Consider the following 11092-nt stretch of genomic DNA (forward strand, 5'->3'; position numbering starts at 1 on the left):
GCTACGTCTCAACACTGAATCTACTGCGGCGACGTCTCAACTCGGAATCTACTGCGGCTACGTCTCAACTCGGTGTCCACTGCGGCTACGTCTCAACTCGGAATCTACTGCGGCTACGTCTCAAATCGGAATCCACTGTGGCTACGTCTCAACTCGGAATCTACTGCGGCGACGTCTCAACTCAGAATCCACTGCGGCTACGTCTCAACTCGGAATCTACTGCGGCTACGTCTCAACTCGGAGTCCACTGCGGCTACGTCTCAACACTGAATCTACTGCGGCGACGTCTCAACTCGGAATCTACTGCGGCTACGTCTCATCTCGGAATCTACTGCGGCAACGTCTGAACTCGGAATCTACTGCGGCTACGTCTCAACTCGGAATCTACTGCGGCTACGTTTCAACTCGGAGTCCACTGCGGCTACGTCTCAACTCGGAATCTACTGCGGCGACGTCTCAACTCGGAATCCACTGCGGCTACGTCTCAACTCAGAATCTACTGCGGCGACGTCTCAACTCGGAATCTACTGCGGCTACGTCTCAACTCGGAGTCCACTGCGGCTACGTCTCAACTCGGAATCCACTGCGGCTACGTCTCAACTCGGAATCTACTGCGGCGACGTCTCAACTCGGAATCTACTGCGGCTACGTCTCAACTCGGAGTCCACTGCGGCTACGTCTCAACTCGGAATCCACTGCGGCTACGTTTCAACTCGGAATCCACTGCGGCTACGTCTCAACTCGGAATCTACTGCGGCGACGTCTCAACTCGGAATCTACTGCGGCTTCGTCTCAACTCGGAATCTACTGCGGCGACGTCTCAACTCGGAAACCTCTGCGGCTACGTCTCAACTCGGAATCTACTGCGGCTACGTCTCAACTCGGAATCCACTGCGGCTACGTCTCAACACTGAATCTACTGCGGCAACGTCTCAACTCGGAATCTACTGCGGCGACGTCTCAACTCGGAATCTACTGCGGCTACGTCTCAACTCGGAGTCCACTGCGGCTACGTCTCAACACTGAATCTACTGCGGCGACGTCTCAACTCGGAATCTACTGCGGCTACGTCTCATCTCGGAATCTACTGCGGCAACGTCTGAACTCGGAATCTACTGCGGCTACGTCTCAACTCGGAATCTACTGCGGCTACGTTTCAACTCGGAGTCCACTGCGGCTACGTCTCAACTCGGAATCTACTGCGGCTACGTCTCAACTCGGAGTCCACTGCGGCGACGTCTCAACTCGGAATCCACTGCGGCGACGTCTCAACTCGGAATCTACTGCGGCTACGTCTCAACTCGGAGTCCACTGCGGCTACGTCTCAACTCGGAATCCACTGCGGCTACGTCTCAACTCGGAATCTACTGCGGCTACGTCTCAACTCGGAATCCACTGCGGCTACGTCTCAACTCGGAATCTACTGCGGCTACGTCTCAACTCGGAATCAACTGCGGCTACGTCTCAACTCGGAATCTACTGCGGCTACGTCTCAACTCGGAATCCACTGCGGCTACGTCTCAACTCGGAATCTACTGCGGCTACGTGTCAACTCGGAATCCACTGCGGCTACGTCTCAACTCGGAATCTACTGCGGCGACGTCTCAACTCGGAATCTACTGCGGCTACGTCTCAACTCGGAGTCCACTGCGGCTACGTCTCAACACTGAATCTACTGCGGCGACGTCTCAACTCGGAATCTACTGCGGCTACGTCTCATCTCGGAATCTACTGCGGCAACGTCTGAACTCGGAATCTACTGCGGCTACGTCTCAACTCGGAATCTACTGCGGCTACGTTTCAACTCGGAGTCCACTGCGGCTACGTCTCAACTCGGAATCTACTGCGGCTACGTCTCAACTCGGAGTCCACTGCGGCGACGTCTCAACTCGGAATCCACTGCGGCTACGTCTCAACTCGGAATCTACTGCGGCTACGTCTCAACTCGGAATCTACTGCGGCTACGTGTCAACTCGGAATCCACTGCGGCTACGTCTCAACTCGGAATCTACTGCGGCGACGTCTCAACTCGGAATCTACTGCGGCTACGTCTCAACTCGGAGTCCACTGCGGCTACGTCTCAACACTGAATCTACTGCGGCGACGTCTCAACTCGGAATCTACTGCGGCTACGTCTCATCTCGGAATCTACTGCGGCAACGTCTGAACTCGGAATCTACTGCGGCTACGTCTCAACTCGGAATCTACTGCGGCTACGTTTCAACTCGGAGTCCACTGCGGCTACGTCTCAACTCGGAATCTACTGCGGCTACGTCTCAACTCGTAGTCCACTGCGGCTACGTCTCAACTCGGAATCCACTGCGGCTACGTCTCAACTCGGAATCTACTGCGGCTACGTCTCAACTCGGAAACCACTGCGGCTACGTCTCAACTCGGAATCCACTGCGGCTACGTCTCAACTCGGAATCAACTGCGGCTACGTCTCAACTCGGAATCTACTGCGGCTACGTCTCAACTCGGAATCCACTGCGGCTACGTCTCAACTCGGAATCTACTGCGGCTACGTGTCAACTCGGAATCCACTGCGGCTACGTCTCAACTCGGAATCTACTGCGGCGACGTCTCAACTCGGAATCCACTGCGGCTAAGTCTCAACTCGGAATCTACTGCGGCGACGTCTCAACTCGGAATCTACTGCGGCTACGTCTCAACTCGGAATCTACTGCGGCTACGTCTCAACTCGGAATCCTCTGCGGCTACGTCTCAACTCGGAATCTACTGCGGCTACGTCTCAACTCGGAATCCACTGCTGCTACGTCTCAACACTGAATCTACTGCGGCGACGTCTCAACTCGGAATCTACTGCGGCGACGTCTCAACTCGGAATCTACTGCGGCTACGTCTCAACTCGGAGTCCACTGCGGCTACGTCTCAACACTGAATCTACTGCGGCGACGTCTCAACTCGGAATCTACTGCGGCTACGTCTCAACTCGGTGTCCACTGCGGCTACGTCTCAACTCGGAATCTACTGCGGCTACGTCTCAAATCGGAATCCACTGTGGCTACGTCTCAACTCGGAATCTACTGCGGCGACGTCTCAACTCAGAATCCACTGCGGCTACGTCTCAACTCGGAATCCACTGTGGCTACGTCTCAACTCGGAATCTACTGCGGCGACGTCTCAACTCAGAATCCACTGCGGCTACGTCTCAACTCGGAATCTACTGCGGCTACGTCTCAACTCGGAATCTACTGCTGCGACGTCTCAACTCGGAATCTACTGCGGCTACGTCTTAACTCGGAATCTACTGCGGGGACGTCTCAACTCGGAATCCACTGCGGCTACGTCTCAACTCGGAATCTACTGCGGCGACGTCTCAACTCGGAATCTACTGCGGCTACGTCTCAACTCGGAATCTACTGCGGCTACGTCTCAACTCGGAATCCTCTGCGGCTACGTCTCAACTCGGTATCTACTGCGGCGACGTCTCAACTCGGAATCCACTGCGGCTACGTCTCAACTCGGAGTCCACTGCGGCTACGTCTCAACTCGGAATCTACTGCGGCTACGTCTCAACTCGGAGTCCACTGCGGCTACGTCTCAACACTGAATCTACTGCGGCGACGTCTCAACTCGGAATCTACTGTGGCTACGTCTCAACTCGGAATCTACTGCGGCGACGTCTCATCTCGGAATCCACTGCGGCTACGTCTCAACTCGGAATCTACTGCGGCTACGTCTCAACTCGGAGTCTACTGCGGCTACGTCTCAACTCGGAATCTACTGCGGCGACGTCTCAACTCGGAATCCACTGCGGCTACGTCTCAACTCAGAATCTACTGCGGCGACGTCTCAACTCGGAATCTACTGCGGCTACGTCTCAACTCGGAGTCCACTGCGGCTACGTCTCAACTCGTAATCCACTGCGGCTACGTCTCAACTCGGAATCTACTGCGGCGACGTCTCAACTCGGAATCTACTGCGGCTACGTCTCAACTCGGAGTCCACTGCGGCTACGTCTCAACTCGGAATCCACTGCGGCTACGTTTCAACTCGGAATCCACTGCGGCTACGTCTCAACTCGGAATATACTGCGGCGACGTCTCAACTCGGAATCTACTGCGGCTACGTCTCAACTCGGAATCTACTGCGGCGACGTCTCACCTCGGAAACCTCTGCGGCTACGTCTCAACTCGGAATCTACTGCGGCTACGTCTCAACTCGGAATCCACTGCGGCTACGTCTCAACACTGAATCTACTGCGGCAACGTCTCAACTCGGAATCTACTGCGGCGACGTCTCAACTCGAAAACTACTGCGGCTACGTCTCAACTCGGAGTCCACTGCGGCTACGTCTCAACACTGAATCTACTGCGGCGACGTCTCAACTCGGAATCTACTGCGGCTACGTCTCATCTCGGAATCTACTGCGGCAACGTCTGAACTCGGAATCTACTGCGGCTACGTCTCAACTCGGAGTCCACTGCGGCGACGTCTCAACTCGGAATCCACTGCGGCTACGTCTCAACTCGGAATCTACTGCGGCTACGTCTCAACTCGGAGTCCACTGCGGCTACGTCTCAACTCGGAATCCACTGCGGCTACGTCTCAACTCCGAATCTACTGCGGCTACGTCTCAACTCGGAATCCACTGCGGCTACGTCTCAACTCCGAATCTACTGCGGCTACGTCTCAACTCGGAATCCACTGCGGCTACGTCTCAACTCGGAATCTACTGCGGCTACGTGTCAACTCGGAATCCACTGCGGCTACGTCTCAACTCGGAATCTACTGCGGCGACGTCTCAACTCGGAATCTACTGCGGCTACGTCTCAACTCGGAGTCCACTGCGGCTACGTCTCAACACTGAATCTACTGCGGCGACGTCTCAACTCGGAATCTACTGCGGCTACGTCTCATCTCGGAATCTACTGCGGCAACGTCTGAACTCGGAATCTACTGCGGCTACGTCTCAACTCGGAATCTACTGCGGCTACGTTTCAACTCGGAGTCCACTGCGGCTACGTCTCAACTCGGAATCTACTGCGGCTACGTCTCAACTCGGAGTCCACTGCGGCGACGTCTCAACTCGGAATCCACTGCGGCTACGTCTCAACTCGGAATCTACTGCGGCTACGTCTCAACTCGGAATCTACTGCGGCTACGTGTCAACTCGGAATCCACTGCGGCTACGTCTCAACTCGGAATCTACTGCGGCGACGTCTCAACTCGGAATCTACTGCGGCTACGTCTCAACTCGGAGTCCACTGCGGCTACGTCTCAACACTGAATCTACTGCGGCGACGTCTCAACTCGGAATCTACTGCGGCTACGTCTCATCTCGGAATCTACTGCGGCAACGTCTGAACTCGGAATCTACTGCGGCTACGTCTCAACTCGGAATCTACTGCGGCTACGTTTCAACTCGGAGTCCACTGCGGCTACGTCTCAACTCGGAATCTACTGCGGCTACGTCTCAACTCGTAGTCCACTGCGGCTACGTCTCAACTCGGAATCCACTGCGGCTACGTCTCAACTCGGAATCTACTGCGGCTACGTCTCAACTCGGAAACCACTGCGGCTACGTCTCAACTCGGAATCCACTGCGGCTACGTCTCAACTCGGAATCAACTGCGGCTACGTCTCAACTCGGAATCTACTGCGGCTACGTCTCAACTCGGAATCCACTGCGGCTACGTCTCAACTCGGAATCTACTGCGGCTACGTGTCAACTCGGAATCCACTGCGGCTACGTCTCAACTCGGAATCTACTGCGGCGACGTCTCAACTCGGAATCCACTGCGGCTAAGTCTCAACTCGGAATCTACTGCGGCGACGTCTCAACTCGGAATCTACTGCGGCTACGTCTCAACTCGGAATCTACTGCGGCTACGTCTCAACTCGGAATCCTCTGCGGCTACGTCTCAACTCGGAATCTACTGCGGCTACGTCTCAACTCGGAATCCACTGCTGCTACGTCTCAACACTGAATCTACTGCGGCGACGTCTCAACTCGGAATCTACTGCGGCGACGTCTCAACTCGGAATCTACTGCGGCTACGTCTCAACTCGGAGTCCACTGCGGCTACGTCTCAACACTGAATCTACTGCGGCGACGTCTCAACTCGGAATCTACTGCGGCTACGTCTCAACTCGGTGTCCACTGCGGCTACGTCTCAACTCGGAATCTACTGCGGCTACGTCTCAACTCGGAATCCACTGTGGCTACGTCTCAACTCGGAATCTACTGCGGCGACGTCTCAACTCAGAATCCACTGCGGCTACGTCTCAACTCGGAATCCACTGTGGCTACGTCTCAACTCGGAATCTACTGCGGCGACGTCTCAACTCAGAATCCACTGCGGCTACGTCTCAACTCGGAATCTACTGCGGCTACGTCTCAACTCGGAATCTACTGCTGCGACGTCTCAACTCGGAATCTACTGCGGCTACGTCTTAACTCGGAATCTACTGCGGGGACGTCTCAACTCGGAATCCACTGCGGCTACGTCTCAACTCGGAATCTACTGCGGCGACGTCTCAACTCGGAATCTACTGCGGCTACGTCTCAACTCGGAATCTACTGCGGCTACGTCTCAACTCGGAATCCTCTGCGGCTACGTCTCAACTCGGTATCTACTGCGGCGACGTCTCAACTCGGAATCCACTGCGGCTACGTCTCAACTCGGAGTCCACTGCGGCTACGTCTCAACTCGGAATCTACTGCGGCTACGTCTCAACTCGGAGTCCACTGCGGCTACGTCTCAACACTGAATCTACTGCGGCGACGTCTCAACTCGGAATCTACTGTGGCTACGTCTCAACTCGGAATCTACTGCGGCGACGTCTCATCTCGGAATCCACTGCGGCTACGTCTCAACTCGGAATCTACTGCGGCTACGTCTCAACTCGGAGTCTACTGCGGCTACGTCTCAACTCGGAATCTACTGCGGCGACGTCTCAACTCGGAATCCACTGCGGCTACGTCTCAACTCAGAATCTACTGCGGCGACGTCTCAACTCGGAATCTACTGCGGCTACGTCTCAACTCGGAGTCCACTGCGGCTACGTCTCAACTCGTAATCCACTGCGGCTACGTCTCAACTCGGAATCTACTGCGGCGACGTCTCAACTCGGAATCTACTGCGGCTACGTCTCAACTCGGAGTCCACTGCGGCTACGTCTCAACTCGGAATCCACTGCGGCTACGTTTCAACTCGGAATCCACTGCGGCTACGTCTCAACTCGGAATATACTGCGGCGACGTCTCAACTCGGAATCTACTGCGGCTACGTCTCAACTCGGAATCTACTGCGGCGACGTCTCACCTCGGAAACCTCTGCGGCTACGTCTCAACTCGGAATCTACTGCGGCTACGTCTCAACTCGGAATCCACTGCGGCTACGTCTCAACACTGAATCTACTGCGGCAACGTCTCAACTCGGAATCTACTGCGGCGACGTCTCAACTCGAAAACTACTGCGGCTACGTCTCAACTCGGAGTCCACTGCGGCTACGTCTCAACACTGAATCTACTGCGGCGACGTCTCAACTCGGAATCTACTGCGGCTACGTCTCATCTCGGAATCTACTGCGGCAACGTCTGAACTCGGAATCTACTGCGGCTACGTCTCAACTCGGAGTCCACTGCGGCGACGTCTCAACTCGGAATCCACTGCGGCTACGTCTCAACTCGGAATCTACTGCGGCTACGTCTCAACTCGGAGTCCACTGCGGCTACGTCTCAACTCGGAATCCACTGCGGCTACGTCTCAACTCCGAATCTACTGCGGCTACGTCTCAACTCGGAATCCACTGCGGCTACGTCTCAACTCGGAATCTACTTCGGCTACGTCTCAACTCGGAATCAACTGCGGCTACGTCTCAACTCGGAATCTACTGCGGCTACGTCTCAACTCGGAATCCACTGCGGCTACGTCTCAACTCGGAATCTACTGCGGCTACGTGTCAACTCGGAATCCACTGCGGCTACGTCTCAACTCGGAATCTACTGCGGCGACGTCTCAACTCGGAATCTACAGCGGCTACGTCTCAACTCGGAGTCCACTGCGGCTACGTCTCAACACTGAATCTACTGCGGCGACGTCTCATCTCGGAATCTACTGCGGCTACGTCTCATCTCGGAATCTACTGCGGCAACGTCTGAACTCGGAATCTACTGCGGCTACGTCTCAACTCGGAATCTACTGCGGCTACGTTTCAACTCGGAGTCCACTGCGGCTACGTCTCAACTCGGAATCTACTGCGGCTACGTCTCAACTCGGAGTCCACTGCGGCGACGTCTCAACTCGGAATCCACTGCGGCTACGTCTCAACTCGGAATCTACTGCGGCTACGTCTCAACTCGGAATCTACTGCGGCTACGTGTCAACTCGGAATCCACTGCGGCTACGTCTCAACTCGGAATCTAGTGCGGCTACGTCTCAACTCGGAATCTACTGCGGCTACGTCTCAACTCGGAGTCCACTGCGGCTACGTCTCAACACTGAATCTACTGCGGCGACGTCTCAACTCGGAATCTACTGCGGCTACGTCTCATCTCGGAATCTACTGCGGCAACGTCTGAACTCGGAATCTACTGCGGCTACGTCTCAACTCGGAATCTACTGCGGCTACGTTTCAACTCGGAGTCCACTGCGGCTACGTCTCAACTCGGAATCTACTGCGGCTACGTCTCAACTCGGAGTCCACTGCGGCTACGTCTCAACTCGGAATCCACTGCGGCTACGTCTCAACTCGGAATCTACTGCGGCTACGTCTCAACTCGGAATCCACTGCGGCTACGTCTGAACTCGGAATCTACTGCGGCTACGTCTCAACTCGGAATCAACTGCGGCTACGTCTCAACTCGGAATCTACTGCGGCTACGTCTCAACTCGGAATCCACTGCGGCTACGTCTCAACTCGGAATCTACTGCGGCGACGTCTCAACTCGGAATCTACTGCGGCTACGTCTCAACTCGGAATCTACTGCGGCTACGTCTCAACTCGGAATCCTCTGCGGCTACGTCTCAACTCGGAATCTACTGCGGCGACGTCTCAACTCGGAATCCACTGCGGCTACGTCTCAACTCGGAGTCCACTGCGGCTACGTCTCAACTCGGAATCTACTGCGGCTACGTCTCAACTCGGAATCCACTGTGGCTACGTCTCAACACTGAATCTACTGCGGCGACGTCTCAACTCGGAATCTACTGCGGCGACGTCTCAACTCGGAATCTACTGCGGCTACGTCTCAACTCGGAGTCCACTGCGGCTACGTCTCAACACTGAATCTACTGCGGCGACGTCTCAACTCGGAATCTACTGCGGCTACGTCTCAACTCAGTGTCCACTGCGGCTACGTCTCAACTCGGAATCTACTGCGGCTACGTCTCAACTCGGAATCCACTGTGGCTACGTCTCAACTCGGAATCTACTGCGGCGACGTCTCAACTCAGAATCCACTGCGGCTACGTCTCAACTCGGAATCCACTGTGGCTACGTCTCAACTCGGAATCCACTGCGGCTACGTCTCAACTCGGAATCTACTGCGGCTACGTGTCAACTCGGAATCCACTGCGGCTACGTCTCAACTCGGAATCTACTGCGGCGACGTCTCAACTCGGAATCTACAGCGGCTACGTCTCAACTCGGAGTCCACTGCGGCTACGTCTCAACACTGAATCTACTGCGGCGACGTCTCATCTCGGAATCTACTGCGGCTACGTCTCATCTCGGAATCTACTGCGGCAACGTCTGAACTCGGAATCTACTGCGGCTACGTCTCAACTCGGAATCTACTGCGGCTACGTTTCAACTCGGAGTCCACTGCGGCTACGTCTCAACTCGGAATCTACTGCGGCTACGTCTCAACTCGGAGTCCACTGCGGCGACGTCTCAACTCGGAATCCACTGCGGCTACGTCTCAACTCGGAATCTACTGCGGCTACGTCTCAACTCGGAATCTACTGCGGCTACGTGTCAACTCGGAATCCACTGCGGCTACGTCTCAACTCGGAATCTACTGCGGCGACGTCTCAACTCGGAATCTACTGCGGCTACGTCTCAACTCGGAGTCCACTGCGGCTACGTCTCAACACTGAATCTACTGCGGCGACGTCTCAACTCGGAATCTACTGCGGCTACGTCTCATCTCGGAATCTACTGCGGCAACGTCTGAACTCGGAATCTACTGCGGCTGCGTCTCAACTCGGAATCTACTGCGGCTACGTTTCAACTCGGAGTCCACTGCGGCTACGTCTCAACTCGGAATCTACTGCGGCTACGTCTCAACTCGGAGTCCACTGCGGCTACGTCTCAACTCGGAATCCACTGCGGCTACGTCTCAACTCGGAATCTACTGCGGCTACGTCTCAACTCGGAATCCACTGCGGCTACGTCTGAACTCGGAATCTACTGCGGCTACGTCTCAACTCGGAATCAACTGCGGCTACGTCTCAACTCGGAATCTACTGCGGCTACGTCTCAACTCGGAATCCACTGCGGCTACGTCTCAACTCGGAATCTACTGCGGCGACGTCTCAACTCGGAATCTACTGCGGCTACGTCTCAACTCGGAATCTACTGCGGCTACGTCTCAACTCGGAATCCTCTGCGGCTACGTCTCAACTCGGAATCTACTGCGGCGACGTCTCAACTCGGAATCCACTGCGGCTACGTCTCAACTCGGAGTCCACTGCGGCTACGTCTCAACTCGGAATCTACTGCGGCTACGTCTCAACTCGGAATCCACTGTGGCTACGTCTCAACACTGAATCTACTGCGGCGACGTCTCAACTCGGAATCTACTGCGGCGACGTCTCAACTCGGAATCTACTGCGGCTACGTCTCAACTCGGAATCCACTGCGGCTACGTCTCAACACTGAATCTACTGCGGCGACGTCTCAACTCGGAATCTACTGCGGCTACGTCTCAACTCGGTGTCCACTGCGGCTACGTCTCAACTCGGAATCTACTGCGGCTACGTCTCAACTCGGAATCCACTGTGGCTACGTCTCAACTCGGAATCTACTGCGGCGACGTCTCAACTCAGAATCCACTGCGGCTACGTCTCAACTCGGAATCCACTGTGGCTACGTCTCAACTCGGAATCTACTGCGGCGA

This window comes from Coturnix japonica, unplaced genomic scaffold, assembly GCF_054131305.1.
Source record: "Coturnix japonica strain WE unplaced genomic scaffold, WE-NBRP24 Scf051, whole genome shotgun sequence".
Lineage (NCBI taxonomy): Eukaryota > Metazoa > Chordata > Aves > Galliformes > Phasianidae > Coturnix > Coturnix japonica.